This window comes from Mustela erminea, chromosome 2 (genome assembly GCF_009829155.1).
Source record: "Mustela erminea isolate mMusErm1 chromosome 2, mMusErm1.Pri, whole genome shotgun sequence".
Taxonomy (NCBI): domain Eukaryota; kingdom Metazoa; phylum Chordata; class Mammalia; order Carnivora; family Mustelidae; genus Mustela; species Mustela erminea.
Genome location: NC_045615.1, coordinates 46,701,408 through 46,723,188, shown reverse-complemented (window position 1 = coordinate 46,723,188; position 21,781 = coordinate 46,701,408). Strand labels below are relative to the sequence as shown.

General features: G+C 41.1%; 1 protein-coding gene across 1 annotated transcript in view; it reads left to right on the top strand.

Annotated features, from left to right (window-relative positions):
* The first annotated feature begins 11,153 nt into the window (after positions 1-11,153).
* The window catches only part of SPARCL1 (SPARC like 1), a 48,690-nt gene continuing 38,062 nt past the window's right edge, over positions 11,154-21,781 (top strand). The window contains exon 1 of the mRNA XM_032332834.1: positions 11,154-11,544. The gene's annotated coding sequence lies outside the window, so the exon portion shown is untranslated. The remainder of the gene's footprint in view (positions 11,545-21,781) is intronic.

The window sequence follows — 21,781 nt, the reverse complement described above, 5'->3', positions numbered from 1 at the left end:
TCCTACTTCAGACTTTCTTTCTTAATGTATGAGACCTTCCTGACTCATTGGGGCAATTGCATTTGTGAATGTGAGTCCAGAGGGACACAGCAATTGGATGTGAGGTGACCAGAGCTTTCATCAAGAATTCGATCACAGGGAATGAAGAAGGGCATTTGCAAGAGATCCTTGTCCTGCTGGTTTTTCTAAATCTGAACCAGCTATTAACATACAATGTGAGAAAAAAAAAATACAATGTGAGAATTGCTGACTTGGATGGAAAAAATAATAATTATGAACAGTTTGACTACATTTCCTCAGAAAGTCAATTATAATGTCCCCAAAAAAGTTATTTTGCCTTTTTCCTTTCTAAAAATTTTTAGAGTAATGATTATTGTTATTATACAGAGTTAAACAGAAAAACAGGAATGACTCAGTTTCTCCCACCATAAAGTATGATAGTCAATTGATTACATCACAGTAAATTGTATTTTTAAGCATGAGATGTGTTTCAATCAGTTGATGAGGTCATTAGTCAAGGGGGCCAAACTGGCTCATGGGAGGGACAAAGAAATCCTATTTTTTTAAATATATAAAACACAGCTATGGATATAGCACATAAATGGATATACAGAATTATTTGTGGTATTACAGTTGCATAGGGAGGGGACACTTAGGGGAAAAAAGCTCAGAGGGCCCCTTGGGAGAGTAATATTGAAAAGAATATTTGAGAAATACTAGACAGAACAGACTTTGAGCAAATTATCTGTTTTGTCTCCATCTGTACTGCCTACCAGTTAATGCTGGGTAGACTCTAACCAGATCAAATCTGCTTGCTTATCGTTTGTGAGAGATCAGGCCTCAGTCATAGCATCACCAGTGCCCCTGTGTAAAGACCTCATGAAAGCTCTGTAACAAACCCAGTACTGTTCACAACCGAGATATTGAATAAAAATACAGATGCCCTTGCTCAAAACCAAGAAGAAAAAACACAAGCACCAGAACAAATTTCCAGAATAAGATCACTTCATTACGCAAACAGTACTTCTTAGTCTGAAACATCTTGCCTTGGGAACTTAACACGACAGCCAAGAAAACATCAGACAGATTTGGAGAAGGGAGGCTGTTGGCGAATAACAGCAAAGTGACCTCACCCGTGAGATGGCCTGAGTGCAAACTCCAGTGTTGGTGAACAAGACACATCCTGCAAGTCAAATGCACGGACGTATGAAGTCCAGCTGCATCTCACTTGGACAAGAGATCCACATGCGGGCGATCTGTGTCTGTCCCAAGGTGAGGTCAGAATAAGAGAGCAGCTAGCAGAGCTCACATTGCTAGTACACAACCAACCCAAACTCCCCCAAACTCAATGAGGGTTCTGTCTGAGAAAAGACGACACGAGACTCCAGGGATTGATGTGAGCAGCTGCTGTGTTTGCAGAGCTTAACTAAAAGGATGTGTTTCATCCCTCAAGAGGATACTAACAGTTTATGTGGAAAGAGGAGGCGTGCTAATTCTTATTACAGAAGGCTCCGGGACAATCTCCAGCAAAGTCTAGCTTCCTTATTGGGGGCCTACATCATCATCACCACCATTATCTTTTTTATTATTATTATTATTTATTGAGCCCTAGTCCAGTCACACATTGGACAAAACATTATGCCAACATCCTCTCTTTTCCTCCAAATTACCTTACAAGATAGGCATTATTATCACCCTCATTTGAAAGATGAGGACATGGAAACACAGAGAAGCTAAGTAACTTGCCCAAGGTCACACAACTAAGACGCATCAGAGCTAGGGCTTGAATTCAGGTCTGTATGACTCATCAGCTCTCTGCTACTTCCTACTTCCTCCAGGGAGAAGAAGGATTTTGAACATGTGTTCCATCCTCTGAAGGCTTGATTGGTGTAATTTAGATTAGAGGCAAAAGAATTTATTTCTGGTAGTATTCAATGGCATCAGTGATTAGCAAGATCCTTTCGAGCCTTTCTGATGTCCTTTGGCAATCTGGCACCTGATAGGGAGGTAGGCATAAAAGATTGGAGGTACAAGAAAACAGCAGGCATTTTAGAATTCACCAATTCTGAATCAAAGCAACAGATGTATGTACTTACATGTAACTTTTGGGGCTGGAACTCAGACATAAGTGTCTTGCACCTTGGTAATGGTTTTGACAGTCCACATTCATAGCCAAGTACTACCAGAGTGGGTTCTTTTGGAAGCTTTCAATGCTGGTTAAAATTTCCCAGAGGAAAGAAAAAAGAAAAAAAAAAAAAAAAAAGGAAGGGAGAAAGGAAGGAAATATTTCTTGCTATTGTGATGAAGGACTTCAAGAATACAAAAAGACAGGGGTGCCTGGGTGGCTCAGTCAGTTAAGTGTCTGTCTTCACCTCATGTCATGATCCCGGTGTCCTAAGATGGAGTCCTGCATTGGGCTCCTTGCTCAGCAGGAAGCCTACTTCTCCTTCTCCCTCTGTCCCTCCTTCCCACTCATTCTCTCTCTCTCTCTTTCTCTCAAATAAATAAAATTTTAAAATCTGAAAAAAAAAAAAAAGGAAAAAAGGAATGCAAAAAGAGAACTCATAACTACTAAATGAAAATCTGCTCCACACAGGTACGAAAATATCATGAACTGGCCACATAAAAACAGTTATAAATTTTTAGTGAACTGAGAATGATCTTAATTTCAGAAGAAATCTCCTATTTCCTTTCTCAGACCACAGCAGCTTTCCTTCTTTTACTTTCAACTTTACTCTTTAAACTCAGCTCTCCAACTCAAAGTTGTGCTCAATCATTACCTTCCTGATGTCCTCAAGGATTTCTCATGTATTCTAGATTCCTGGTTATCACATGATGTCTTATTTCATAATCTCTTGCCATGGCTCCTCTGGGGTTATTTACTGCCTGGAAAGCTACATGAGATCAGCAGCCCTGCTCTGAGGCCCATGATTGGGCCACCTCTCACCAACAGCGCCCCTTACCCCCTTTGGGTTCCACTGTGTTTGCCAGACACACTACCTCTAGAGGGCACCACAGTCATTGCCTAACGCCACCAACCTCATCAGGCACCTTGCCCCTGCAGAGCACCACCATGCCAGTCAGCGTCACTACCACCAACACCCCAAGGATCTACACTGTGCACTGTCGCCTGTGGCTGGTGCTGCTGAGATGCCCTAGTAACTGTGCTCTGGAGTCAGCCATACACGACAGGCTGCTGTGCTTTCATTGCACTGAGTCACATGGGTATGAGCTCAAAACTGCTTATGCCCTGGTTTTTGAAGAGATTCGATGAAATGGCTTATCTTGTTTAAACCCAGAGCTTCCCCACCCCACCCCCCCTTTCCAGGATGCACTCACATTCACTGAGAGCTGGGCTCAGGTCAAAACTAAAGGAAATAATATACAGGCATATCTTGTTTTATTGCACTCCGCTTTACTGTGTTCGCGGATACTGCATTTTTTACAAATTAAAGGTTTGTGGGAACCCTGTATTGAGCAAATCTGTCAGCATCATTTCTTTTTTACTGAAGTATAGTTGACCCACAATGTTACATTAATTTCAGGCATACATCATAGCGATTGCACAAGTCTCTACATTACCATGCTCACCACGAGGGTAAGCTACCATCTATCACATCAACACCATTTTTCCAACACTGCTCACTTTGTATCTCTGTGTCACATTTTGGTAATCTTCATAAGATTTCGAACATTTTCATTATTATTTTATTTGCAATCTCAAGATAAAGCTCTCATGAATAAGGAGTTGCTTCTTACAGATGAGCAAAGAAAGAGGTTTCTTGAGATGGAACATAGTCCTGGTGAAGATATTGTGAGGATTATTGAAATGACAACAAAGGATTTAGATTATTACATAAACCTAGTTAATAAATCAGTGCAGAGTTTAGAGGATTAATTCCAATTTTGAAAAAAGCTCTACTATAGGTAAAATGATATCAGACAGCATCACATGCTACAGAGAAATCGTTTGTCAAAGAAAGAGTTAATCACAGCAAACTTTATTGTCATCTTATTTTAAGAAATTACCACAGCCATCCCAACTCCCAGCAACCACCACCCTAATCAGTCAGCAGCCATCAACCTGGAGGCAGACCTTTCACCAGAAAAAGATTACAACTCACTGAAAGCTCAGATGATGGTTAGCATTTTTTAGCAGTAAAGTATTTATTAATTAAGATATATACATTGTTTTTAAAGATACATGGTATTGCACACTTAATAGTCTACAGTACAGGGTAAATATAACTTTTCTATGCACTGAGAAACCAAAAAAATTATTTGGCTTGCTTTAGTCTGTGGTATTTGCTTTATTACAGTGATCTGGAACCAAACCCCCAATGTCTCCATGATATGCTTGTGTCCCACTGCTTCACTGGCTAGGTAATTGAACTAATCATATCTGCTTAGCTTCCTGTTCGCTTAGAATGAGTCTTTCCCCAAAATCCTTGGCTCCTCCTAAAGGACCCACCCCTCTCATCCCTCAGTACATGTCCAGATTTTTTCAGTGGGGCATGAAACTAAGTTTAAACAGAACCCACAGAACAGAGATTAGAATTTGATCACAAATAGTGGTTACACGTGTTCCTGTAGATTTGTTAATGTCAGCATTGAAGAATAAAAACCAAACTATCACAGATCATTTGCTACTGCCTTATAGAATTTATTTTACTTAATTGGACTTTAGCCCTTTCCCATTACCTTCTACCCAGGAGTGTTGTAGGAACCAGCAAAAAGAAATGTGATATTGCAAGAACACTGTAAGGGTACCATTTGCTGCTTCACCTGGTGTCTCCTAGTTTTTTTCTGAAATTATTTTACATTGTGAATTTTACCACTAATCTTATTTTCCTCCTTCCTTTGGTTGCCCAGTGTAGACTCAGATGTGTAGCCCACCTGGTAGTGGCTTGAATTGTGTCCCTCTAGAAAACAGGTTCAGGTCTCAACATATGGTGCCTATGAACCATATGTTCCTTATTTGGAAATAGGGTCTTTGCAGATGTAGTTAAGACGAAGTCATACTGGATTTGGGTGGGCCTTAGAGCTAATGGCTGATATCTTTATAAGAAAAGAGGACACGGGGTGCCTGGGTGGCTCAGTTGGTTGGGTGACATCCTTCGGCTCAGGTCACAATCCCCGGAGTCCCAGAATTGAGTCCCGCATTGGGCTGCTAGCTCCATGGGGAGTCTGCTTCTCCCTCTGACCTTCTCCCCTCTTGTGCTCTCTCTCTCACTCTCTCTCTCAAATAAATAAAATCTTTAAAAAGAAAGAAAGAAAGAAAGAAAGAAAGAAAGAAAGAAAGAAAGAAAGAAAGAAAGAAAAGAGGACACAGAGATTCAGAGGAGACACAAAGGGAAGAAGGTCATGTGAAGATGGAGGCACAGACTGATATAATGCTGCTCCAAGCCAAGGAATGCCAAGGATTTCTGGGAACCATTAGAAGCTAGGAAGAGGCAAAGAAGGATTTTTCCCTAAGGCCTTCTTACGAAGCATGTCCTGCTGACACCTTGATTTCAGACTTTTAGCCTCCAGAACTTGGAGAAAAGAAAGTTCTGTTGTTGAAAGCCCCCCAGTTTGTGGTAATTTGTTATGACAGCCCTAGGAATCTACTGCATAACTTACAAGTGCATAGAACCGTCTGGTCAGTATTGCTCCTCCCTAATTTAACCCCTTATATTTCTATTGTCCCAGTTTTCTCAGTTATTTGTTTGTATCTTCAATAGAGTCACCTCTGATTCTTTCCTCTCTCTTCTACCCCCATTCCCCTTTTTATTCTACCCCTTTTCCTCTAACTTTGTTTCTGCCCTTTTTATTTTCCTCCTTTTTCCTAATAATTTTTTCAGTGGGCTATCTTGTATTTCTATTCTGATTAAAATCTATTTTCTGGTTTTCTTGCCTATGGTTCTTCTTCCTTGGAGAAGGAATATACCTTCCCACATTGCTGAACTCAAGATGTGACGACATGATCTGCTTTGGTGGATCAAATGTAGTCGGAAGTGAAGTGTATCACACTTAGGCAATAACTTTAAAACTAAGCATAGTTGGCCATATTTCTTTTCCTTCGGTCATGGGAAATGGTTGGACAGCCTGGATCCCAGAATGGAGACAAGGAATAGCACAATTACAGTAGACCTATAGTAAACATGTAGCATGAATAAAAAATAAACATTTGTTGTAAGTCCCTAATGTTTGGGAGATATTTGTTATGATGACTTAACCTGTCTTGAAAGATACAGGTTTTTTTAAAGATTTTTTTTTAAGATTTTATTTATTTGACAGAGAGAGAGAGATCACAAGTAAGCAGAGAGGCAGGCAGAGAGAGAGGCTGAAGCAAGCTTCCCGGTGAGCAAAGACCTCGATGAGGGACTCGATCCCAGGACCCTGAGTTCATGACCCTTGAGGGACTCGATCCCAGGACCCTGAGTTCATGACCCTAGCTGAAGGCAGACGCTTAACCCACTGAGCCACCCAGGTGCCTGAAAGATTTTATTTTTGAGTAATCTCTCCATCCAATGTCGGGCTTAAATTCACAACCCCAAGATCAAGTGTTGCTTGCTCCACTGACACCCAGCCAGCCAGACACCCCTAACTAAATACAGTATTTTATGTTAATTTCTTCCTCTTCTTCCTAACCTTCAGTGGGAAAACCTTTCAGAGCTCCCTTTTACCTAATGAATAAAAGCTAAACTACTTAGACTGACATAAAATTTACCTGACTCTAACCAGTTTTTCTCCTTTTATTTATTTATTTTTTTGCTTTGAAAGTTATTACTAGAAAAAGAGCAGTTAATCACATTAGCTACATTATATTTAGCAGAATATTATGCATATTTTGCCACTCTCTTATTAATTGTTTCTGTAAGTCAAGCCCTGCTTAAGACCAACTAGAAAGTATGACTAAGCCACAGAAGAGCCAGCCTAGGAAAGAATGGCTAGAGTAAAGTCCTGCAGGAACTTGTGGTCAGAAATTGACCCAGTAGGTTGATGACAAAAACAGAGATGAAAGATCTGAAATCAGGGCCAGAATATGTTGGTAGTGCTTGAAGGTGGGAGAGATTGCACGAATAGAAGTCAGTAGCTAAGCCAGAACTGAGAAATGAGTGTGGGTCCCAGGAGTAAGACCCACAGGGAATTAAATATCAAGGTATGAGAGATGATGGGGTGTTATGGACTGAATTGTATTCCACCACCCCCCCCCGGCAAAGTCACATGTTGAAGCCCTAACACCTAATGTAACTGAATTTGGAGACAGAGCCTTTAAAGAGGTAATTCGAGTTAGATGAGGTCATAAGGGTGGGGCTATCACCCAGTATGACTGGGAAGAGAAAGGGAAGAGACACCAGGAATGTGCGAGCATAGAGAAAAGTCCATGTGAGGACATAGGGAGAAGATAGCCACCTATAGGCCAAAGAGAGAAGCCTCAGGAGAAACCAATCCAGCTAGCATCTTGGTCTTGAACTTTCAGCCTCCAGAACTATGAGAAAATAAATTTCTATTAAGTAAGGAAGCCATCTATTCTGTGGTAGTTTGTTATGATAGTCCTAGCAAACTAATACATGGCATTGCATGGAGGAAGGTCCTACAGGCCAAGCCCTGAACAAGATAATTATCGAAACTCTGCTCTCACCACAACTTTCCTTCATCCATAGTCACTTCCTATGCAGCTCTCCACTACTCCAAAGGAATCACGCCCCTTCTGAAAACGAGTTATGTCTTGTGTCTTGTGTCTTAGACTCCTAGGCGGGAACTACAATATTTCTCTTGTACCACCCAGAGATTTGTGCTATGTATATCACAAAGGCTTATTCAGTGCTTAAGGGTTGATTCATATGTTCTCTGTGTTTCCTAAATCAGAGGTCCATAACTTCATGGGAGCCCTGAGAAAGGGGGTAATTCATAGATGGAATTTAGAAGCTGGCCCACAGCTTTTGTCAGGTTCTCAAAAGAAATCCTAGTCCTCAAGGGTTAAAAAAAGAAAAATACTTCAACTCTGATACTGGCTTTCATTAGACCCTTTTGACCAATGCCAATGTTATGTGGATCAGTTCCTATGCAGTAATGTAATCACTTGATTTGTCAAAGTTCTCCAATCACATTTACACATTGGATAAGTTTCTAAATCTAATCTCCAGCTCCATCTGTTAAGTGGGTATTATAGGTTTATGGTCCTCAGCTTCATGAGCTGTAACTATTTTAGAAATGACAGCCTTAGAAACAATAAGAGTTTGGATATCTGCCCATGAACTTTCCCAAAGTAAAGCCATACTTAAAAGACATTGTAGGGGGGGTCTGGGTGGCTCAGTCAGTTAAGCATCCGCCTTCCACCCACGTCATGATCCCAGGGTCCTGGGTTCGAGTCCCATGTTGGGCTCCTTGCTGCAAGGGGAGTCTGCTTCTCCCTCTGCCCCTCTTCCCGCTAGTTCTTTTAATCTCTCTCGCTCTCAAATAAATAAATAAATAATCTTTTTTTATAAAAAGACATTGTAGATTCAAGGTTTTTTTATTAAAAAAAATCAGTTTTCTAGTTACAAGAAATATAGTGGATCTTTTTAATCATTTTATAGATTAATAAGATCTAGAGAAAACCTCTAACAGAATCCAAATTCCCAAGTTTTGCCACCTACAAATGAACTCTTAATTACATTTAAGAGATAAGTCACATATCTTCACGTAAGATATAAATCCAGTTTGCTTTACCCAAGTTATTTCTGTGTTAATGTACCTTTCTATAAGAAATTTCACTTTGATCATTTCATAAAGATATAAAAAATCAATGTTAGTATTAGAATATTTTTATTGGTCAAGTCTTTTTTCTATAGTCCTGCAGCTACAACTTTCTCCACATTGTCATTGGATTAATGTAATTACCTGAAATCAGTCTCATCAAGCTATCTCAAATAAATGGGGAATGTGGTTAGAATACAAAGTCAATTTTTCAGGTCCCAGAGAAAATTTCCATAGCCAAACCAGGCAAAATCTTCAGAAATGCTTGTCCTGCATGTAGTACCACTATTCCTGTGGCCCTCAGGAGATGCCAGAAAAAAATGGTGCCTGTGTCTCCTACACTTCGTAGACCCCGATGTCCACAGAGGCAGAGGAGAAGCAAAGTCAAACACAGCCCACTCCTTTGATCCTGCCTCTGAGGAGATGGCTCACACCCTAGACCTTGGCTAAGGAAAAACATCCCATTGTCTGAGGCAAAAGGACATCACGTCATTTCATCCTGTGCCTGCAAAGGCTGTTCAGAACAAGTAATCCTGATTGTAGAGACGTGAGACAGTTCCCAGCTGCACCGTGACTTGTTTTCGGTTCCTAGGCAAATTGCCCAGTTTCCTCTGCTTCCAAATTTCCCCAACTGCAAAATAGAGATAATTACTGTTACCTTTCTCTTGCAGAGTTCTGACAAAGAAAGAGGGCAAATGTCTCTGAAGTGGTTGGAAACAATTGTCTAAGGACAGACTTGTCTAGAACTATAGGTGGGGTTTTTGTTTATTTTTGTTGTTGCTATTTTGCTTTTGGCCCGACTTTGGCATTAAGTGTAGAAAAGTCTAAATTATAACCAATCATGGGATGTCAATGGAGCGCTTAAAGTCAACGGAGTGCTTAGAGTCAACTAAGCGCTGTGCCAGGCAGAAGGAGCACATCCCTACCCTCGAGGAACTCACAGCTCGCTCACAAGGAGGTATTTTATGCCTGGGGGTTGGCTAATGCAAGCACAGCAATTGGCCAAGGTCGCTTGGGTTGGAATCCTACTCTATAACTCACGAGCCGGAGACCTGGAAAAATCACTCAGCTGTATTAAACCTTGGTTTCCTCGCGCAAATCACAGTAGCCACCATTTGAGTGTCTGCTGGGTGGTAGGAGGTATTCTTGGCACTTGCGTTGACTTGAAACTCAGAGATAGAGATGATTATCATCCCAGTATTTGTATCCCCATCTTACAGATAAGGATACTGAAGCTTAGAAAGGTTACATAATTTGTCCCAGCTCATACATTTAGGGAGTGGGTAAGCCAGGATGCAAACCCAAGCTGCATGGCCTCAAAGCATGCAGACCTTACCAGTTTTTTTTAAGATTTTATTTATTTATTTGACAGACAGAGATCACAAGTAGACAGAGAAGGCAGGCAGAGAGAGAGGAGGAAGCAGGCCCCCTGCCAAGCAGAGATCCCAATGCGGGGCTCTATCCCAGGACCCTGGGATCATGACCCGAGCCGAAGGCAGAGGCTTTAACCCACTGAGCCACCCAGGTACCCCAGACCTTACCATTTAAACAGCACTACCCTAAAATGGGATCACAGTTCGACTCGCCTCATATAGACTTATGAGGATCAACTGAAATCATGCATAAAAAAACTGGTAGCACAGTGTCTGACATGTAATAAATGTACAATAAAGGTAGAAGTAGCAGTAGAACAGAATAGACGCCTATATAAATAACCCTAAAGCCAAATCAAAAATAAATGGGTAGGGGAGCCTGGGTGGCTCAGTGGGTTAAAGCCTCTGCCTTCGGCTCAGGTCATGATCCCAGGTCCTGGGATCGAGCCCCACATTGGGCCCTCTGCTCGGCAGAGGGCCTGCTTCCTCCTCTCTCTCTGCCTGCCTTCTCTGTCTACTTGTGATCTCTGTCTGTCAAATAAATTTTTTTTAAAAATGGGTAACACTAGTCTATTTCATGAGAAAACTTCTTCTCCTAAACCAGTCCTTGTACAGAGGGTTTTAGTAAAGAGTCGTGTTGGGGGAATAATGATGCATGAACCGCACCATTTCTGAACTGGCATCCAAGTGATGTATAATATGAATAAGTGATGCTTCATCTATCCAGAAGTTTCTGAAGGTCGTTTAAAGAAAACGGAAAGTATCTGAGGTGTCCCGCTTCTATTAAAACTGAGACTGTATTCGTGAGAACAGTTTCCAATTAAGCAGTGTAAAAACGCATCTGCTGTAATTATTCTTCTCCCCTTCCCTTGCCCCCACCCCCCAATTTCCTTTAAGAAGAAATAACAGCAGAGTTTCTTTTCAAAGTCTTAAAATAAAAATCCCCAAAAAAGGGATCCTGCTTGCTTTTAGAGTTGTTTGAAAAAGGAAAAAAAATGCATAAAGAGCCACGTGCTTCTGTTCTGGCCAAGTTATTAGCCTCTGAGAACAAGAGCTAGAGGAGAGGACTGTTAACCCCCTCGTCTCGGGCGGGATGAGCTCGTTCCCGGTTGGCTTGCACAGCCTGGAAAGCTCCTCGCGCCCTCCGAGAGGCCAGCCTGCCGGAGAACTGCAGGAATCTGCAACAAAAACGGTGACAGCCTGAAACACACCCGCTGCCAACCTCCACATTTGTCTGTCACCTCAGACCCCAACTAGTTGACAGAGCAGCAGAATTTCAACTCCAGCAGGCTCAGTGTGCTTCTGGGAAGAGAAGCAGAGCTAACGAGAGAAGAGATTTTTTAAAGAGTTTGGCTATTTATCGAACTTTTACTTCCTGGCTGTGTGCAAAGAGGAGATTGAACTCCAATTTTACATCAAGGCTCTGGGTCCAGTCTCATCCCTGAAGGTAAATTTTTATAAGTTTACTGTATCATCTCATTGCATTTGTTATACTAATTTGTATGATCTGATGAAGATGTCTAAAATTTTTTTCCTAGTACAAAGCCATTTATTTACCAAAAAAAACACAAAAATCCTTTTGTGTGATTTACAGAAAAGCTAAATAGGCAAGTTTAACTCTCATATTCACGTTTCCTTTTCTTCTCCAAGATTAAATAGTAAATTGTAATAAATGATGGTTTTTAATGTAGCCCACAAACACAAATGTAGAACCATTGCTGGTCACATTAGCATTTAGATCTTGATGACGTCTGAATCTGGGAATGGGTTTTGTAGAAATATTTTGCTAAATATATTAAATAAATCATAAGGGATGTGGTTTCTTTTAAACTTTCAAATCAAAACGTTTTCCATGTTTAAATTACCTGAAATTATTTCATCACCATCGTTGTCCTAGTCTGTACCTAACAGCAATGTAGAAATGGAACATTTTCCTTTTCCAAAAGGTAGGAAAATCCCTATCCTACTATGATCTTTGATTATTTTTTAATTATTATGACTATTATTCATTTCTTAACTCCCTTTTATACTTTTACGACTAATTATCTCTTGTCTCCTTCTACCATTTTTTAAAGATGCACACACATAAAATTTTTCTAATTCGTAATGATGTCTTATTTGGGGAGGGAGAGGGGAGAGAGGGGAGCCGAAGAGCTAAAGAGATTCTGGTAACTCCTCTAGCGTGAGGTACTGTCATTTCTGGCTCTGTTGAAATGAAAAGCAATAATGCAAGTCACGCTCACTCATTCTCCCAGGTATTAGAGTCCCCCTGCAGGAGAAAACCATGCTTTCAACTGCAGATTGATGCTGCTGATACTCTAACCAAGAGGTACTGCAGAAAGAGTATCTCTTTTGCACTGCCTTTAATCTGCAAAGAGGTTAAGTATGTCACCTTGGCATTGTATCTGAGCTTTCTTCTGGCCCACAGCCTAAGTACACGGAATAGAAATGTTCACTCAGTCCAACTCAGCAGAAATCTTCTTTTTTTTTTTTTTAATTCTCCCCTTTCTCTTGGATGCCAACTTTTTTTCAGTTCAGAGCTTATTCACCTAAACTTTGATGGTAATGACTACTGTTAACGTTGACTATTTAAAAAAAAAAAAAAGACAGTCTCCTTAGGAAAGACTTAAGTTTATATTTCTGTTCATTCAACAAGACCTAGCAAAGCAGAGCAGTCTATTTCATCCACTTATTGTCCAGTCAACCAAAAGAATACGTACGTGTTATTAATGAATCTTGCCCTTTTCTTTCTTTTATGGAATTTCTGTACAGCCACTCAGCAGTTACTGAGGCTTCTTTTCCAGGTCTGTTGGGATTCAGTTCCCAGTCTTCCTCATGTGCAGCTCCACTTATCAACTACGTAAAAAAACAGTGATGATGGAAATGAAGGGCGATGTTTCTAGAAAATGCCGAACACTATTCATTTCATTTCCTCTTGACAGCTTGTCATTTTTATTCCATTAATTTGTAACAGTACACAAGCATTGCTATTCAAGTTTAGCACAATTTCCAGAATGTGTTAGGATCATTTGCCACCAAAAAAAACAAAAACAACTACAGCTTTCCCTCCACATATCCTTCTGGAACAACCTTCAGTGAAGGAGAAAGGGGCCCCTTAAACCGAGAGGAACTTCCGCAGTTGGCCTGCCAGTCCAAGAGATGCCTGGCGAAGCTGGGGTGTCTGGCTCATACAGGCCCACCGGGCATCTTCCACCAAAGGCTCAGCTTGCAGTGGTAGTACCAGCGGGGACCAGCCTGGGTTTTGTCTTGGGCACCAAAAGATGGACAGAATTCTGGGGAACAGAGTGTGTGGTCTTGACTGATTATAGGGACATGGTTTAATAAAGCGAGTCAGATCGGGGCTCTGGAAACATACAGACCTGGTTTCCATCTGGGCTTTGCTAGGCCCTGTGACTTCGGGCAAATGAATCTTTGAGCCTCAGGCTTCTCATTTGTGGAAATGAGGGTCATAAAATTAGTTGCGACCTCAGAGATCTGTGGTGACATTAAGTCAAAAAACAGCTATGCCTGGTGCAATATGAAGTAATCAATCAGTCATAGCTAATAAGAACACACTACCCTATCTATATGTCCCGAAGAGAACTCTGTAAGAAGAGAATTTACTGTAGGTTTTCCCTCAAGGTCTTTTACTGACTCATCTATTAAGCAAGTAGCAATAATAATACCCACAAATGTGGTTGTTGTGGGAATTAAATGAGGTATTTTTTAAATACTAAGTACAGCACCTGACAGAAGGGCATGCCAGGAGAAAGTGTTCAATTAGGCCCTTGAAGTGATTTTTCTGCTAACAAAATTGGGGATCAGGAAGGAAATATTCTTGGAATTCTCTTTTTTTACCCAAAGTAATACAAAAATAAATCTGACTCTGTTGTACTCCCCTGGGGTGGAGGGGCTCGATGTGAAGTATTTATTACCGTCTTTTACTCCTTCATCAATTAGCTGCTTCTTAATGGCCAGTCAAACAAAACCAAAGGGAGTTTTCTGTTTCAGAGTGCCATTAAGAGAGAGAGAGACTAAATGCTGCTTTGCAGTCAATTCTGTTTCGTTGGCCTAGTTGGACAGGGGAGAAGGCCCCCAATATTTCTCCTTTCTTATCTTTTCTAAAGGCGAGAATAGGGGTTTGGGCATGTCCTGGGGGTATTTTTTCCCCTTTCTAACTGAAATTCAAACGAAAGGGTTTGGGTTTTGTTTTTTGTTATTGTAAACCTCTCCCCTATGCTCCTCGCATTGAAATGTCAGCTGCTTTTTCTGGCTACATGTAGCAGGAGCAGCCTGTCGTCATAGCAATGAAAGGGTATAGAGAGACTCGAGTTTCATGACCCAGTCTGTGAAATAACTCTTAGTCGGCTCTAAAATCCTTCTTTAGAAAAGAAGTCTCCAGTCCTGGCTTGTTTCCTTCCTATTATGCAACCCACTTATGTACACCAATTGCAGGAGCTAAATGTTTCCTTTAGAGAGTCAATGAATCGATGCTAAGAAAACGAACAAGAAAGCTAGCGAAACAGTGACCAGTTTCCTCGGGAGCGCAGGGGGGAAAACAAATGGGAAGGCAAAGGAAGAAAGAAATAACCTCCCTTCGTAGCACACACTGCACAGCCAGAATAAATCCATTTTCCTAGTTCCCACTGGCTCCTCCCATCTTCACGACACACCACAGCAGAATGGTTATCCAGGAGAATCCTGGGGCAGCCTGCCTGGGCTCACGCCTGGCACTCTAGTCTTCTATCTCCTTGCCTCTGTCTTCTCATCCGTAAAACAAAGCTAATAAGAGTCATAAAACTGTTGTGGGAATCGAATGAGGTTGTGCGTGTAAGGCTCTTATTCCAGGGCTTGACCAGTGGTCAAGGTTGACTATTGGGCTTCCAGGCTTCAATTTCCCCTGTTTGTTAAATGAGCATAACAGCAATTCCTAAGACTGCTGAAGGATTAACTGAAAGAATGGGTGTAAGTGCTCAGTAAGTCGTAGTTCTTTTAATACTTTTCATCGCTGTGTCTAACTCTGAGAGCAATAGTTCTTTTCCAACTCGGAATTTCCCAATGAGTAACTGTCATGAGCGCAGGCCTCAGAATTATCATCATATAAATGTGAACCACTGAATGCCCGAAGAGGAAAAAAAAGAAAGAAGAGTTCTTACATTTATAAAGAATAAAGAAAATTCTCATTTTGAGTAGCAGTAGAATAAAAGGTTATTAAAATATCTTAGCTTTTATTAGGATGCTTTATATTAAAATTTCTGTTTTAGTTTCTCCAGTGTTGTCCATGCCACGCAATTATGTAAACAAGTAATCTTTTGTCTCAAACAATTCCTGTATTCAATGTTCCGTACCACGAGAAATGCCAGAGGAGCTGCAGGAGTGAGTAGAGAGAGAGGCTGTGCTCTGGTGGCTCTTACTGTGTAGGTAGGGAGACTGCCATTCAACAAATCATCACATTAATAAGAAGTGCTTATGCCCAAGTGCTTGTGCACAAGGTGACCCCAAATACAAAGCCATCTTTATTTTTCTAATGAAAAGATCCTCAGCCAAAGGCCTAAATGCACGAAGGATCTAAATGCACAAATGGAGAGCATGTTGTAATGTATACTTAAGATGCCTAAGATGTACTCACTGAACCCACTCTGTAATTTTCTGATACAGACTAGTGCATCATCAGTTTTCTGCAAGTTGTTTATAACACACTTCTCAAAAATCTGCCAGTGCTGCAAATTGGATCCCCAAGCATGAATTCTTTCTATGGTAATGGTCTCTATGTATTAATTACTTTATTGCTTTTCCCAGCCCTCTTTCAAGTGTTGTGGGAAAGATCTTAGGGTTCGAAGCCAAGGGCCAAGAAAGAATTCTTGAGACATCTTCACTGCAAAAAGCTGGTTTTATTAAAGCACGGGGACAGGACCTTGGGCAGAAAGAGCTGCAGTGGGGTCATGACTAGTGGCTGATTATTATATACTTTCAGGTTGGGAGGGGCTTAGGGATAACACAAGCCTCCAAGGTATTTTGAAAACAAGGTTTCCAGGACCTTGAGGGGGCCAGCTATTATTAGGAAAAGGTCATTTATTACTGTTTAGTAAAAACAAAGTCTCAGTCATGAGACCCTTCAGATGCATATCGGTGGGTCCATATGCTTTGAGTATGATTGCCAACATGTATCTTGAAGAGGAGAGATAAAGGAAGTTTCCAAAGGAATTTTTATATGTTAAATTAGATTTACAGGATCCTGGGGGAGGTCAGGCTAAGATTGCCTTTTGTCCTTACCAAAGTGTTACATTGAGGCAGTTGAGTTCCTACAGCAATGTCACTCTGCCTGTTTCAAGAACTTGTCAATGGGCTGTAAGAAGTAAAGAAATTTAATTTCTCTTTTGCCTTTGTTTCCCACATCAGAAGGACTTATTTGAAACCACTTGAGTCTGTAAGGTGTGGTTTTCTAAAACTGCAGTTCTAACACTTGCAATAATGAAATCATACCTCAAGAATAATTACCACATCTGCTTGAAATACCTTTATCTCCTTTTTTTATTGTGAAGATGACCGCCTTAAGCATGACAAAAATAAGCATTGCTTGAGATCATTTCAGGCTGTTTTCCTGAAATGGTACTTTGCTGTTCAAAATGAAGTCATTGAGACAGTGGTCTTTAATGTGAGAGATCTCAGAAGCATTAGAATATAAGGCAAATCCCTCCTTTTCATAACATAATTCTGGGGGTGAAAAATTAACAGTATATTTGAATATGATATATATATATATATATATATATATATATATATATATTATATATGCTGGGGCACCTGAGTGGCTCAGTGGGTTAAGCCTCTGCCTCTGGCTCAGGTCATGATCCTGGAGTCCTAGGATCGAGCCCCACATGGGGCTCTCTGCCCAGCAGGGATCCTGCTTCCCCCTCTCTCTCTGCCTGCCTCTTGCCTACTTGTGTTCTCTCTCTCTATAAATAAATAAATAAATAAAATCTTTTTTTTTTTTTAATTATGTGCTGAAATAAGTGTTAAGAGGACAAAGCACCTTTGTTCTAAGAAAGTATGTAAGCAGCCTGACCCCTGCGGAAGGTCAGTGATGGCTTTCCCTGATCTAAAGCTAAATGGGTGTTACTCTCTGGTGTCTCTGTGTGTGTGCTTGTATGCCCCTCTATGTGTGTGTGTTGGGTGGTGGTGTTGGGATGAGTGGGAGCTGGCAAGAGAATTCTGTGATACCTTGGACAAAGACCCTGTAGCAAGGAGGATCATGGGCTATTTGAGGAACAGAGAGAAGGCCAGCTCCTGTGAGAGCAAAGAGCAGAACGATGGGAAATGCAAATCCTAAGCAACTCTCCTCATGATGCCCTCTTCCCTGAGCACTAAATGTTTTTCCCCCTGCTTGATTCATGTTTAATGCGTATCTTTACCATCTCTGTCAAATTCTGCTTAGACTCAATGCCCCAACTGGCATTAACCATGTTTAACCCTCACTTGGCCCCACACGGTAGTAGGTTGGGTTAGGAAGAATGACAGCCAGTTGAAAGTCAGAGCTCCAGAAAATCTGTATCATTCACAGGGCTGGGACACCTTGATGCAGACAGTGACTCAGCAGAGAACTCAAAATAGAAGAGAATCTTTTTTTTTAATCCTCCAGATAACTGTAACGTCAAGCTACAGAGCTCTCCGAAGAGACTCATTAATACCTTAAAAGCCCTGAAACATCAGCGTTAACTCTGGATCAGGTAACCATATGCACATGTCAGCCGAAATGACTGAAGGGTGACTGAAGGGTGACTGAAGGGTGACTGAAGGGTTTCCTCTCTAATAACAAAGCCTTTGGCTATCTTATAAAGACTGAGTGAAGGAAAGGGGTCCATTTGAGTTTGATTATGAAATACCTAGGATAATCATTTTGTTTACTACAATTCCCTGAAAGGAAATTCTTCTATTTTTTTTTTTAATTTTATTTATTTGACACAGAGAGAGAGATCGCAAGTAGGCAGAGAGAGAGGGGGGAGGAAGCAGGCTCCCTGCGGAGCAGAGAGCCCGACACGGGGCTCGATCCCTCTGCCAAAGGCAGAGGCTTTAACCCACTGAGCCACCCAGGCGCCCCTTCCATAGTTTTAATAATTACTAAAGATAGCAGCCTACAGTTTTCCTCTGACTTAAGTGAATTCAGCAGAAGATCTACCTGGCCTTATCTAGAAGCATGGATGTACATGGTCTAAGAAACAACATGCCAAGCGTAAGAACAAAACAAAATAGAGAAAACAGTCAAAGCAAACCATTCTCTTTTCTAGGGTATATATGATGTGTCTTTCTCAGTTTGTTGGACTTTAGACAAGGTAAGATGAACAGATCAATAGTCATAATCTGCCTTGAAAACCAGTAATGTTGAAGGAAGGTTTTTTTTAGTTTCCTTGGCCTAGGGTAAGGGGGAGGACCTGTAAGTTTGGCTGAAGCTGCCTGTGAAGGAACCAACATCCTGGGGGAGAAGGGGCAGCTCAGCTGCCTGGGGATTTCCAGGCAACATGAGGGAAATTCACTTCAAACAGTTAACTATCGGCACTAAAATTTCTAAGGAGTTATTTACATGGTCAGCAGAAGAGATAGAAAAGAGTAGATTCCAACCCTGTTCCTCCCTTAGAGGAATGGATAACTATGTACCTGTTCCTAGTGCAGTGGTCAGACAGCTTGTTACTGCTTAAGAGAAAAGAAAAGAGAAGGGAGATAAAGAGAGAGAGAGAAGAGGTATATAGTGACACAAGGAGTACCCAGTGGAGAGAGATGGTTCAAACAGGTAGATTTAAGCCACGAGAGAACATGCAGAACTTCAAAAATACAATTTATCTTTTTAAGTTTTTTTAAGTTTTAATTTAAATTAAGTTAAATTTTAATTTAATTAGTGTATCAAATGAATCAATTGAACGAATGTCCTACCAAACTATAGAAACTGAAACTGAAATACAAAAGTCTACTCTGGGGGCGCCTGGGTGGCTCAGTGGGTTAAAGCCTCTGCCTTCGGCTCAGGTCATGATCCCAGGGTCCTGGGATTGAGCCCCGCATCGGGCTCTCTGCTCGGCAGGGAGCCTGCTTCCACCTCTCTCTCTCTCTCTCTGCTTGCCTCTCTGCCTACTTGTGATCTCTGCCTGTCAAATAAATAAATAAATAAATAAATCTTTAAAAGTCTACTCTGACCCAATCTTATTCTAATTTAAACCTCTAGAAAATATCCTAGAAACTGAAATGCAACCAGTCACAAATAACAGCCCAAAATGAATCAGAGGACCCAGAATACCTTCTGTTGGTTTGTGTAAGTTCACTCCTAAATCTAGATGGAGAGTGACATTCTAGGGAGTACCAAACTTTAGGCTCCCTTCCCTTCTCTAAGAGACAGAAATTTCTGGATATGATATCAGGAGCTAGAGAGACCAAGAGTCGGAGAGTTCCATTCAGAAGTATTTCCTAACAAAGCAGCATTCCAAGCCATATTTAGCTATCACATGCACTGCTTTCCACCCTCCATCTAAAGGACCAGGCATTGGTCGTAGAGGCCAGAGCTGACATAGCTCCATCAATCTGGGGTGGCTGACACACCCATGACCTATTTTGCTGTGCCTTTCAGTCCAGTCCCTTTGGGCTCAGCTGGGCTACCTTCCCAGCCAGAGGAAAGGATACCCAGGGCCCTTTCCTTGTTTTTCCAGCGACAGAGCTTGTAGACCTGCTGAGAAATCTAATTACAACCTCCTTTCATGCTAAAATCCAATTACAACCTCTCCCAGGGTGAAAGCCAATCCTTTTGATACAAGAGGAAGCCAAACAAAGAGGCTTCAAGCTGGGGGTGTGCCTGTGTTCTGCCTTCTCTTAGGCAACTGTTTAGAAAGGTTGCCGTGACCTTCTTTTGCCTTGAGTAGGAATGGTGGTCATAATCTATCACGACTCCCATCCTCATAAAAAGGAAAAATATTTTTATATCTGATGCTGGAGTTTCTCAGGATTTTCTCAAGCATCCATAAGTTGGGCAAAGCAAATTGTGAGCCACTCTGCACACACACATTTTTGATTCAGCAAGATGACTTTTTAAATTGAATTTGGAATATGTTAAGCAAGAAAAAAGTGAGTTATAAAACCCAGTATCCTCCTATAATCTGTTCCTGATATCTTCAGTGTCCTGTGCCGCCCTTTCAGGTACCTGTTCACTTGTGGATAATGAGAAACTGCAGTGCTGCTGGAAGAAGGGTCATCCCAAATTCTGAACCCTAAATAAGATAAACAGAGACGGTTCTCAAAATAGTCATTTGTGGGAATACATATTTTCCAAGTACCTGGTTGGCATAAGTCTATAATTGCTGAAACAATAAAAATTTTAACCAAGTTCTAATCAAGTATCTATCACTACTACAAATCACTGTAGTCATAGAATATGTATAAAATCTAGATTTGCAGCTTACCCCCCCAAAATGGGCAAAATTTTTAGAAGGAGCATCCAGTTATCTATTAGGTTTTTCATTAGATATGAGTGGAGCAATGGGGTTTTTTTTAATAAGATAAAATTACTATAGGCTCACTTAAAAGTGCCCCATCTATAAAGTTAATATAAATATATAAACAAAGAAAGATTCACCATTTAATGACTCTAAAATACCTCTAACAGGAAAACATTTTTTTAAAGGTTTTATTTATTTATTTGACACAGAGAGATCACAAGTAGAGAGGCAGGCAGAGAGAGGGGGGAAGTAGGCTCCCCGCTGAGTGGAGAACCCAATGTGGGGCTCGATCCGAGTACCCTGCGATCATGACCTGAGCCCAAGGCAGTGGCTTAACCCACTGAGCCACCCAGGTGCCCCCAGGAAAACATTTTTACTATAGTTGACTCAACTTCAGTTACCTAATCATCTAAATAATATGATAGGGAGCCAGTAGCAAGGATGACTGAGATTTACAAAAGTCAGAATAATTGATGGTGATTGTAGGTCAATGAAAACCTGTAACTAGTTTTAAGACACCATGTTTGCTCAGACCTTCATGTTCTCTTAGCTCACTGGAATCGTTTTTAACTCTCAAGCCATTAGTTCAGAGGGTCCCCTCAACGCGTTATTGGGAACCAAACAACTTGGAGCTAACTCTAAATCCATGCAGCATTCTGTTGGAGTTCAGTAGACTCAAAACACAAATGCTGAACCCTCTTCTTCTTTCCCTCTTCTTTCCCTCTCTTCTTTCCCTCTCTTTCTCTTCCCTGATCCCCAATGTCAGCACATTACCGTAACCTTTGAGGACCTCATAGTGGAGTGCAGGTTAAGCTCTTCCCAGGAAACTTTTCAGCAACTTCCTAAAATATAAGTAGGTAGATATTGGAAGCTTTTGTTTTAAACTGGGAAAACTTCTTTTTTTTTTTAAGATTTTATTATTTATTTGACAGACAGAGATCACAAGTAGGCAGAGAGGCAGGCAGAGAGAGAGGAGGAAGCAGGCTCCCTGCTGAGCAGAGAGCCGGAAGTGGGGCTTGATCCCTGGACCCTGGGATCATGACCTGAGCCGAAGGCAGAGGATTTAACCCACTGAGCCACCCGGGCATCCCATAAACTGGGAAAACTTTTGATTTAAACTCCCAGTGATCTTGCGTTTAATAGTTTCTTAGATACCTATGGGGGCAAGGGAGGAGTATGGTTTTAGCTTACTGATAAAAACAGCTGATTGAT